Source organism: Anomalospiza imberbis, chromosome 1, assembly GCF_031753505.1.
Source record: "Anomalospiza imberbis isolate Cuckoo-Finch-1a 21T00152 chromosome 1, ASM3175350v1, whole genome shotgun sequence".
In the NCBI taxonomy this organism is placed as follows: domain Eukaryota; kingdom Metazoa; phylum Chordata; class Aves; order Passeriformes; family Viduidae; genus Anomalospiza; species Anomalospiza imberbis.
In genome coordinates this window covers 69,832,779-69,845,263 of record NC_089681.1, presented here as the reverse complement: position 1 = coordinate 69,845,263, position 12,485 = coordinate 69,832,779, and the positions used below count along the sequence as shown (strand labels likewise).

Sequence of the window (12,485 nt, the reverse complement as noted above, 5' to 3'; positions counted from 1 at the left end):
TCTCTTCAGCTCTGCAGCTTTCAGCTCTGCTGGCTGCTACTGCTGGTATCCAGGAAGACAAGCTGTAAAACTGTGATGACCAGGTGACCAGAAGCATCCTCAACTAGCATGTGGAAGAAGATTGGGGAATAAGGGATCCAGGAACCTGTGTTAAGACTCAGAACATTTGCTATAGTTCTGCCTGTTGAACTTGAAATAGAGATAGGTGGAGCTGTGGGTTTTCTTATAGTGAAGCTCTTCACATCCACATCAGGCATCAAAAATCAATTTTTTTCTTATGTGAAAAATGGGCTGAATATTGTGCCTGGGATCGAAATGGGAGTGTAGAGGCACTGTGCAGTGAAGAAGGGAATGATGTCCAAATTACAGCAGGGGACACAACCTCCTGTACTCACAGCCCAGTTACACTCCATCATCTAGTATTACCTATTTCATATTTCGCTTTATGTTTGTCCTGTTGAACATCTATTGAATAAGCCATTCATGTTCATAACATTTCCTGTTTGTTTGAAAAGAACCTTCCTGCTCTTTTTCAAATAAATGATGCTTCTATGTCTATGTTTGCTCTGTTTTCCTTCCAGGTTCCTTTAACAGGTATGTTTCTTGAGCAAAAGAATGTTTTAGCCTGCTTTGGATACAATAAATTTTGATTCATCATCTTAGCAATTTCAAAACATTTCCCACTACTTATCAGCTAAAATAACTACGAGTAGTCTGTAGGAGCTGTATTTTTTCAAAAACCCCTAATTCTCTCCTAAAAACGAGTACTGGATTCACTTCTAACATGGAGTTGTGCTGAGCAGTAGAAACCACAAAAAGATGACAAATCAAAACCTGGAAGCAAGGTCAACTGTACTACATGTGATAATCTTTGTATTGTAATTATGTTGTAACAACATGATGTAATAACATTCAAAACTTCAGAATAGCAAACAGCTTTTTTCACGCAACATTTTTTTTGCAATTTGTGTCCCAAACGTACGTACACTAAAAATAAATACTTGAAAGCAATTTGCAGCAAATAGCCTCCATAGCCTTGTTCTTGTGATGGAACTTGACACTCAAAACAAGCAAGATAAATTAAAGATGTGTCAATTAAAGATGTGTACCTTTCCTAGTAAAACAGCATAAATAAGTCTATAGGTCCACCAAAGAACCTGCATAACATCAAGATCATTTTAAGTTTCAAAATCAATGAAACATTCAAATTAGGGATGATTTTCTAAATAAAATGGCAACCAAACAATGTTTTTTTAACAGCCACTATCAAGAGCAGGATAAATAAGCACAGGTGAGAAAGAAGGCACTAACACACAGTACTTATTGATCTGTAATAACATTTTTATTTTGTAATATTAATAACACTGGCTTCCCTATACCACCTTTAATATCTTACTCCTTCTGCTAGCTATGAAATTTTTGACCAAATTTATGTGCTTTTAAAATAACTATTCATAAAGAAGTATTACATCAAAAATTGTTGTTCCAAGACGGTGCAATGTACTTTTAAGAAATATATATTCAAAAGTGTATGAAATCGGCTCTTGAAAATTTTTTTAAAAATTATCCAAAGGAACCTTCAAATTAAAGCAAAAACTGTAGCAAAGAAGACTGACATTTTTTTGTCTTATTTTCTTTTTAACCTTGAAAGGAAACACGTGAGAAAGGCACAGTAGTAGCAAATGAGTAGTACACCACTCAAAGTAATTTAAGGACTAGCATGCAATTAAGTAATTACTGGGCTGAACAGAACAGCAGTCAACATGGTAACAAATTACTGTAATGGTAATTTTTTTTTTTTTAGAAAAAGGAAAATTAGACAAAAAATATATTTGCAATTTAGATTTTTGGCTAGAGCTGGAATGGAAATCAGGCAAAGGCAGGAACATACTCATCAGGATGTACAATAGAAATATGTATCAATAACCTTGAAAAGGAGGAGGCAGAGGTAGGCGTAAGAACAACCCAGGGCATGAATTCACACAACAGTTGTGTGTCGTGGGCAGATATTCTTGAGATCAGCCTTATAACTAGCTGAGCTGCTGATGCAGCTACAGAGAATCCTCACAGTTACATACAATCATAATAATGCGTTCTATTTTTTGTGCCTTATCTTTCATTAGCACAAAACACATTTGCAAGGCTCTGGGTTTTACCTTTTGAATTTAAACTTTTCATTATAAGAAATGTCATTTTCAGCAGCCTAGCACAACAATAGGCCCCTAGCCTGGCAGGTGTGGCAGGCCTCAGGATGTGGTCCTGCAATACTTGCTCAGGAATCAACACTTTTGTACCTGGTCTCCAGGTACCCAAGGAGAATGGCACAATATGGGCCCATTTAAGAGCTGGGAGGGCAGGCAAACCAGAAGACAAGACTCTGTCTCTGTGAGCAGTGCCAAGAAAAAAATTCTGGCATGTGCAAGGCAACAGAAAACAGGAGAGAGAGTGTGTGAGGCACCTGTCATGTCAGCAACCAGCAAATGAAGGACTTTTGAGAGTCTGAAAAGATCTTGTAAGAGACGCTTAACATATATAAGCATGTAGTTCTATACCCACCTGAATAAAGGCTTTATGTCATTAGCCTCAACAAACAAGGAACACATGGCTAAATAATTAAATAAATTATAGTGATGATAAAAAGGAGTATTCTAGGGAAAGATGCACAGCAGTATGTGTAACTTGTGCATCCAGTCAGAGGTTGCTGTTTTTCCTGCTGGTTCAGGCCAGGGCCCTGCTGCTGGCTGGTGAGTGCCTGGGGATGCCTGTAGTGGCACTCTAGCTGGGGTGCAAAATGCTTTTTTGTTTGAGTGTGGACATTCCTCAAGGCTTATGCTGTTATTGTTTACAAAGCTTCACTAATGCTTTCTATTGCTTTACAGGTTAGTTTGAATTAATCAGTTGAATTGGTTAATTAAAGTGAATGAATACCAAAAAATGTATTTGGTCTCAAGTCTTCTATTTCTGAGAAATTATAGTTCTGTATCCACATTTGTTAAGAAGTTTGACATCGTACGCCAGTTTATCATTGATCCTTAATAATAACAGTTTTAAGCAGTCATGCAGAGGTTTTCAAGTTCTCACAATCAAGTATTTCCTCTGATACTACATTGTGATATTAAATTTTATTTACGCATTATTTTGGAAACTTATTGATATGAAGGAATTTTCCTCATATATTAAGATCATCACTAAGTTGCTTTTAATTATTAAACTTTTTCCTATTTAATATGAAGAGGGCAAACACCTTCCTAGTTTCTACTTTTCATTAGAAATGTTTCAAAAATATACTCTCTAGCCATAATTTATTTATTTTCAAAAATAAATTATTTTGTTCTCTGGGTGTTTCTACTTGAAAAGCAAAATCCATAAAATTAGCTGGTCTTTCATATTGGGCAGAAAATATGATCATCTTATGGAACATCTTCAGTATGTGTTAATAATCCTGCACAACAGACCACAGAATCACAGAATGGGTCAGGTTGAAGGGACCACAGTGGTCATCTGGTCCATCCTCCCTGCTCAAGCAGGGTCACCTCAGAGCAAATGGCACAGCATTGTGTCCAGATGGTTTGTGAATATCTCCAGTGAATATCTTTACAACTTCTCTGGGCAACCTGTTCCAGTGCTCAGTCACCTGCACAAGAAAATGCTTCTTCATATTCATGTGGAACTTCCTGTGCATCATTTTCTGCCTTTTACCTCTTGTCCTATTGCTGGGCACCACTGAGAAGAACCTGGATCCATCCTCTTGACATCCTCCTTTCAGATATTTATAGACATTAATGAAGTCCCCTCTCACTCGTCTCCTCTGAAGACTAAACAGGCCAAGCTCCCTCAGCCTGTCTTCATAAGAGAGATACACACAATAATCCTCTTTCTCAAAAAAAAAATCTCTTAGATATTTGTGTTTTATTGGAATACAGGCTTACTCATCATCTCCCATCTCAGACCTCTCACTACCCATCCTTACAGCGAGTATTTTTTCTGGTCCATTCTGTCTGTGTCGCATCTTAACCACAGCTGGAGGTCACAGAGTTCTCTACTTTAGCTGCCTAAAATATGAAAGCCACAATACTTGGGGACCTTTATATTTGAGAGATACAAAAACTTGCAGCGAAAGGGTATCATTCCACCATCCCATTATCCCCCTCCCCCCTCTCCTTTTTTCCTGTTAAAGATGCAGCCATAGGAACTGGGGAGAAGAGCTAGGAATGTCACATCTTGAATAGTCAGTACAGAGTTGCAGGAGGTTCAGTACAAATAATCTGAAGCAACGCATGATACAGAGAGGGTTAAGAAGTCTTAAGGGTCAAACTTAGTCTAACCAATGTTGGTGGAACTGTTGGATAAAAACCTCTGTTTAATAAGTAGCACAATCAAGAATAGCAAGAAGTTTGGATCCACTAAGAACAAGTTGGAGAATTACAGGAAAAATATTCTAGTGACTTTTGATCAATTGTTGGAACATTTCTTGAACATTCAATATTCTCTCAGATTTTCACTTTCAAAAAGACTTCAGTGCCTTCCTGGAGCATAAGAGAAGATTTCTCTTCAAAGACACTTATGCTGTCCTCTGGGGAAGATTCAAATGAATGGGCCTGGTTAGCTTTGAAAACAGAACAACATGAGAGAAACCAAGGAAAGGATAAGAAAACGAAAGAGTACAGGGAGAGGACAAAGAACTTCTTTCTATTTTTCAAATTCTAAAAGCCCAAGAGGGACAATTCTGGGAAATTAAAGACAGCACATTAAAAACAGAAGGAAACACTTTTTCACATCATATGTGGTTAAAACTGTAGAAAATATAATTACCACAGGAAGAATTACAGTCAAGAACTCAGCAAGATTCTGATGGGTTGGCAGATGTATAAGGATATCAAACATATCAAGAGCAATTTAAAACTGCTGGAAGGCACATGTATTTCTTAAGGGAAGACTGTCCAAGCATTTTAAAACTGCACAAAGACATGTGCTAATCAGATTGAGAGACAAAGAAAAAGGTCTCTGCAAGATAATGCACCCACAGGATGCCGTTAAAGAAATGGTACCTCCTCTGAAATCCTTTGCATTCAGTCTCTCTCCCTCCCTTTAAAGAAGCAGCACAGAGAGGGACAGTATCTGCCACACTGAAAGGCCATTTCCTTTACGGTATTGTCCAAGATGAAAAGGTGTCTGCCAGCCACTCACCCAGCAGGCTGGCATTTCAGCAGTCTTCAGCTTGCCCCATGTGTCTGGAAATGTATATTTGCCTTGAAATTCATAGAGCTGGTTCTACGATTAGCTGGATCCTTTCTACTTCTCTGAGCTCAGATTGTTTTTAAAAGCAGAAGGCACCATATGTAGTATATCTGTAATTTCCCATCTCACTTTTTTGCATGACTAGTCACAGTAATGATGCTTCCCTCTTGTTATGTCACGTTAACTGTACCTGCGCTGTCATGTGTCAGAAAAAACAAAACCTAAAAACTGTGAGGTTTATTCATTTAAATGAAACAGTTTGTCAATAGCATAACTGAGTGCAAGTGAGGCCAAAACACAGGGAGGTGTTATAAGCCACTTAGCAGCAGCATAACTCTGATGCTGAATGTATAGCCTTCCTAAACAATACACTGCAGTGCATTTTTTTTTCTAGGACCTCTTTTTGCACCAATTTTAGTCTGCTACTTATATCCTGTCTACCAAGCAGGAAGCGATTATTCCTTTCCTTTTTGTAAAGTGAACTCCAAATTACATGCCAGTATTGCTGACACCAGTGCTTGACGTTGCCCTAGCAATCAGACAGTAGATGGTACTTGGTATAAAAAAAAAAATAAAAAATCTGAAGCATAAGGAATGTCAGCCAAGTTTGGCACGACTGGCTTGAAACTCTGAAATGCTAATAATAACCCTGACTTAGGGTTATACATATTCCAGCTTCTATGGGAATGCACAATTGCTGTTACTATAGCTTCAACTGCCTCCAGTGTTAAGATCAGATTAATCCCATGTCCTCCCTCCTTATAGTCCTTTCAGTAACTGAAACCTTTCCACCTTATCTTTGTTCAAAATGAAACCTTCCTAACCTCTCTGCTTCATATCCAGCCTTGCAAAGATAGGCTGTACCTAACAGATGGGGAGATACATCCTCTATAGAGGCTGTTTTGATAGGTGACACAGTACTGGAATCACATTTTTGCCTTCAAGTCATCCCATGTTCCCACACTGAGACTCACAGCACAGCACTTCACTGAGGGAGAAAAAATGAAAAAAAAAGAAAAAAAATCACGTGCTGCCATTAATCCTTGCATCAGTCATCAAGTTTTTAGGGACAAAATCTCCCTGTCTGCCTCTGAAGCTGTAAAAAACAAATTCAGGAATAAACTAATATGTCTGATGTAATATAAGAATAATAACATTAAGCTACATTTGACTCCATGTAAACCACCCAATTCCTCTGAAAACATACAACCAGGAAAGATAAAACTAATTTCTATTTACACCTTCACAAAGCTTAGCAAACTTGCCCTGAATTTTAAAACCAAATGTTATTTTTAGAAAGAAGGGAGTGGGGGGGGGGGGGTATTATTTCATAGTAAACTGTAAAAGCAACCTTTTAAGTATACAATGCTCTTGACAGCTCTCTGACAAAGAGCCTAAATCTAAAATCCCAATTTATTTTCCAAGAAATAACTATTTACCACAATATTTTTTCTCCTGTTTATTAATTTGATTTTGAATAGATAGCAATACAATCCACACAGGATCAAGATAAGTCGAAAATGTACAACAAAACAGTTGCTTCATTCCACAATTTTCTACAGGAAAAATATCACTGCTAGGAGAAAAATATAATCAGCATGAACTGGCTTAATGGGGAGACAGTCATCAGACGAACACTGGAGGATTGCGGACATGCAGAGGCAACAGAGAGTTGAGGTGAGTAACAGGATATGGATTAGGATATGCTGGAAATAAATTGAGTTTGTTGTATAGGTTGAACTTTTCACTTAGCAATAATGAAATACTGTTGGCCATGTATTTTTCTGATTACGCAATATTATCTGTGATTGAAAAAATATACCTTTTTTGTGACTCAGAAGAATGAGGTGAACAGTTCTTCACAGAATCACAGAATGAACTAGGTTGGAAAGGACCTTTGAGATCATCAAGTCCAATCTATGACCTAACACCTCCTCATCAACTAAACCATGGCACTGAGTGCCGCATCCAGTCTTTTTTTAACACATCAAGGGATGGTGACTCTACCACCTCCCTGGGCAGACAATTCCAGTGCCCAATCACTCTTTCAGTGAAGAATTTTTTTAAGCTAAACTTCCCCTGGCACAGCTTAAGACTGTGGCCTCTCCTTCTGCCAGCGGTTCCAAGTGAGAAGAGACCGCCCGACCCCCACCTGGTTACAAACTCCTTTCAGGAAGTTGTAGAGTGATAAGGTCCCCTCTGAGGCTCCTTTCCTCCAGGCTAAACAACCCCAGCTCCCTCAGCCATTCTTCAAAGGGCTTGTGTTCCCAGGCCCTTCACCAGCCTCATTGCCCTCCTCTGGACCCATTTGAGCATCTCAACGTCCTTCCTAAACTGAGGAGCGCAGTACTGGACACAGCATAATGGAAAGAACAGATTAAGAAACATACGCTAAGAATACAGAAATTTCCCACTGATGTGTATCAATTGACCAATCAAAGAAACTCTCTTACAACTGGAAACAACCTTTAGCAATTTTGGCAAGAAATTCTAGTTTCCTCACTTTGTGTTTCTGGTGGGGGATGCATATTTTGAACATCAGATTTCTAGGATGCTCTTCCTTGAGGCACCACTCACCCAAGGAAACTTTTCAGCATGTATCACACATATAGTGCAAATCTGGTTTTCACTGACCTTTCATTAGTGTATCTTCTTTTATCCTTTTATTTACCATTGACATAAACAGTAAATTTCTGTAATGTAAATAGTGATTGTAATTTTATTTCACTTTTCCAATTTCAGCATCTTCTTACTCTTCAAATTCCAGCAATGCTGTAATAATTTTTGCTGTTTCACATTTAGCCCCACATAAAATTGTAGTGTCAACATATGAAGACCACTCCAGTCCCTGAGCCATAAACAGGATCTCTACAAGAGGATACACCTCATGTGACAGCATGGTTTACAACGAAATAAGCTCAAGGACTAGAAGCACAAAATTTTCAAACAAGTTAGAAATTATTTTTTGACCAAATTTGGAAAGATTAACAAAATTACCTTGTCAGCTGGGATCCAGCTCCAAGACTGCCCAGTACACCACCACTTAGTACTGCCATCCCTCCAGACTGCTTCCCTTAAGCAGCGGTGCACTCAACTCAGTTTTTAGCAGCAGTAAAGAAGAGGTTCTCTGAAAAATGTTGTGAATTGCAAAGCTTTGATTTCAAAATACTTAATGAACTCCTGACTCTGTCACCAAAACTGGCTTAAGCACAGCAATTAAAATACTTACATTTAGCATATTATGCTGCACTTCTAAACACTGACTAGTTTAATACCTAACAAATTACATGGGTTTGTTGGATCAGATTATTTGGTTAAAGTGCAGAGGCAGCTTCACTTTCAGACATTACCGAATTTATCCTTACCTTTCTGGGTATTTCACTCCTTTTCCAGGTATCTTGGAAACAGGTACTGGTTTTAGTTCCCTACAGTTCCCTGTAGTTCAAAGTCGCCCTGTGAAGAAGAGGTCACCAGAAGTGGCTAAGGAATTTTAATCTCAAGAAATTTCTACGGCTTTTCCAGCAACTATCGCGGCTTCACCCTGCACACCTTCGTTAACCATTAACCAGGCGTGGCCCTATGTCAGCTTTATCAGCTGCTCTTTTTCAACACGGAAAACCAGAAAACCTGTGGGCTCATCCAGCCGCAATTCACAGCCATTGCGAGACGACGGACGCGGGATTTCTCACTTATTCACAGCGCCTTAGGTGAAAAATCCAGCGAGACGCGGGATGGAGCGAGCCAGCAGCCCCGGCACATCCTGCCTCTGCCGGGGCTACGCCGACGAGGATGTCCACGCCACGGAGATGTCTGGCGAGTCACACGAGCAAGCGAGTGGGACAATTCGGGAAACCCCAGAGCCAGAGCTCCCTGGGCAGCGGCTGCCTGGCGGCTCCCGCCTGCCGGTGCTTCGGGGGCACTGCCGGGAGGACGAAACCCTCATATCCCCAGACCGGGACATGCTGCTCTTGGCGGGGACGGGGCGAGCGCCGGTGCCAGCCGTACGCCAGCGCTGCCATTTGCAGCAGTCGCCCCGCCGGAGGCACCCTGGCTGGGCCTGGAGCTGTTTCACAGGAGACGAGGCTCAGGCTGCCGCCGTAAAACAAAGGAACCCCAGCCAAGGGGCAGCCCCGCGCTGCGCGCCCTCTGCCGGCCCGGGGCAGGGGACGGGAGCCCGCCGTGCCCGCGGCCCTGCGGCCCCGCCAGCCCGGCCCGCTCCAGCTCCGGGGGCGGCACAGCCCGGCCTGCATGTCCGCTGGCCCGCGCTGATGCGACTTACTCCAGGATTTGGACTTGTCAGAATCGGAGACTAGAAATCAGCAAAATGGGATTCTACTGTCCCCAGCTCCTGTTCGCCAGAGGCGGTCCGCAGCCCCTCCGGGCCCCTCGCAGGGCAGCAGCTGCCCGGGGCCAGCCCGGGTGAGCCCCTCACTGGGGCGGGACAGAGCCCAGCCACCCTCTGACGCCTGCTGCTGGGAGACAGCAGCATCCTCCAGGGTGGCATGGAACCAGGCTGGGCACCAGCATTTGATCTTAGCAATGCACAGAAATGCCTCAAAGGTGGGTGTCAAGACGATGGTGCCAGACTTCTCAGTGGTGCCCAGAGTCAGGATGAGGAGCAATGGCCATAAACGAAATCGCAAGTTCCACCTTAACATGAAGAAGAACTTCTTTACATTGAGGGTGGAAAAGGCTGCCCAGAAAGGTCGTGGAGTCTCCGTGTCTGAAGACATTCAAAACTCACCTGGACACGTTCGTGTGTAACCTGATCTAGGTGACTGTGCCACGGCAGGGGGGTTGGATTGGATGATGTCCAGAGATCCCTTCCAACCCTAAAAATTCTGTGATTTACTCTTTCCATTCTCTTCCTGCCTGAACACCAGTGGGTGGATTGGGAGAGCCTCGGCAGCTCCCAATGTGCCCCCCACTCCTGGCCTGCCCACCACAGTGCAGCACTCTCCCTCTGGCTCCACCATAACTTTCAGCAAAAAAAAAATCATCTGGCTTGAACAAGTGCATGCACCTTTCTGTTCCCCAGATGTCAATGGTGTAAGGAAAACCTGCGTTTTACCCAGAAGAACCCTTCACAACACGTCCCTGTGCATCGCTGAACAAAAATGCCCAGGGATACCATTGACATGAAACTTACAGTATACTAATTTCTGACTTGAAAGGGAGTAGCACCTATTCTCTGTTTAAAGTTTATTTTGCAGGACATGTCAAAAGCTCAGTCCCTGTCAATTATGACTCGGTTTTGAGACTGAATGAAGCCAGACACTCTTCTTGAACAACTTCAGAGCCCTGATGGACTCAGCTGTGCTGTGGCAGCCCCCACACCTGCAGCAAACCCTGCCAGCAGCAGTGGAAGGTACAAGAGGACAGGAAAGCTGTTGCTGACCCTGGAGGCATCACTTTGTGGGGTGGTAGGAAGCAAATGCAGTACTTACATGGCTGTTTCACTAAGGGTAGCCTTAATTCCTTCAAAGGGAGCCTCCAGTTGACTGTAGAGCAGGTTTTCTTGGTCGTTCCTCAGGTCTTAACTGCTGCCTTCAGTTGCTACCTTCTATATGAGTCAGCCCTCATGTGGGCACATTACGGGATCAGATAAAAAGTATCTCTAGCCCTTGTCTTAGTAGTTGACAGGCAGGGAAGATGTGCTGTCAGGTAATGATTCTTCCCCTGAAGACTGCTCCTGGCACTTGGTGACATATGACCAATTGACTTTCAGAGAAAAAGGTTTTTGTAGTTATTATCCATCATCTGAGTTTTCTCTGTCATGATGTCATAGAAGCCCTTTGTGAAGCCATGTGAACTTTTGCCACGTGCTACATTTTGTGGTGGACAATACAAGAGATTGTATGAGCAGTTTATGAAGAAATACTTCTGGTTTTCCTGAACTGGTCCTCTAAATAATTCAGGTGACTTATGTATCAAAAATTACCATAATTAAGGGTTTTGTTTCTGCTCAGCTGCCTATGTTTGTCTATAAATCTATTATACTAGCTCACTGAACTGTTTTATTATATATTTGATTGTTCCTCTGACCTTCATGTTTGGTTTTCCATCTATACTGCATCCTAAGCCTCATTTTCTGCTGTCATTGGAGTTCCTGCTCCCTTATACTTTTAGGGAGAGAGGATGCAATCCCTTCCCAGGTACATGTGCTTCTCTGAAGCACTCTGTTTTCTTGAGCAGGTCAAATGCTTGTTCCCGCAGTTGATTTTAAGTATTTTGAGGCAAACTTTGTGAGCCTTCAATGACTTTCACCCTTGTTCAGCTAGCTGTTTTCACAAACCTTACTATCCAGTGAAAGAAAAACTCAAGTCTTCTGTACACCAATTCTATAATTACCAATTTACATTCTTTCATAACTAGATGTGTTGTGGAGTTACTTTTCAGCTCTAATCCTTACAGCTTGGCCCGTTTCTGTATTTGTTTTTGATTCTAGAAGTGCTACAGCAACCTTTTGAAAACTATGAGTTGGTGAGAGCGACACAGAGCACATTATTATCATGCACAAATGCAGCAGCAAAGAGAAGTATTATGAAAGAAATCAAATAATGAAAAGGTCTAAATAATTAAATTATTTAAAAATAGGATGTGCCTAGGGTTCTTTGTGGAGCAATAATACTGTACAATTTCAGGACTCTGCTTAACCATTTGCTTTAACCATCATAGTTCTTGGCAGAACCATACTACCACCTTCCTTTCTTCTAAAGGCAGTTGGACAGGCTGTTTTGGAGAATGGGCAGGTTGTAGAGAACATCGATTCCACTGCTGTTTCACTCCTTGGTAATGCAAGATGCCAGTCCTTACACCTCTGAAGAATGTGCTTCAAAGGGCAAATATGATGGGAGTCCCTGTAGAAGTGTCTTCACAAGTTTGAGGATGGGAAACTGACTCTTAGGGAGTGGTGTGCAGCACTTAGGGCATCACAGCACTGTCTTCTCTGTGTTCCTAGTCACAGCCAAGCCACTCCTTGGACAATACTGCCCAAGAGTAATTCTTTTCTCCCTTCCACTTGCCTCCCTGTCTCTCTTCTGAGCTCTGAGGAGTTGTGCCTCTGAGCACAGCCAAGCTGAGCTTCAGGGCCCATAAAGCCAGGCTGTATTTTTGCTCAGGGCCAGCAGCTGTTTGTAATTGCACCTTCCCATTCCCTAACTGTGGCACCAGGATCTTGCAGGCAAGGGATGGAAAACACCTGATATAGAAAAGCATAACAAACCTGGGCAGCTAACAAGTGTTGT

General features: G+C 41.9%; 1 protein-coding gene across 2 annotated transcripts in view; it reads right to left on the bottom strand.

The window, feature by feature from the left end:
- Positions 1-8,966, bottom strand: part of DDC (dopa decarboxylase) — a 77,877-nt gene extending 68,911 nt beyond the window's left edge. The window contains exon 1 of one of the 2 annotated variants that reach the window (XM_068195995.1): positions 8,604-8,966. The gene's annotated coding sequence lies outside the window, so the exon portion shown is untranslated. The remainder of the gene's footprint in view (positions 1-8,603) is intronic. The other variant, XM_068195977.1, reaches the window with a different exon arrangement.
- Positions 8,967-12,485: the final 3,519 nt, after the last annotated feature.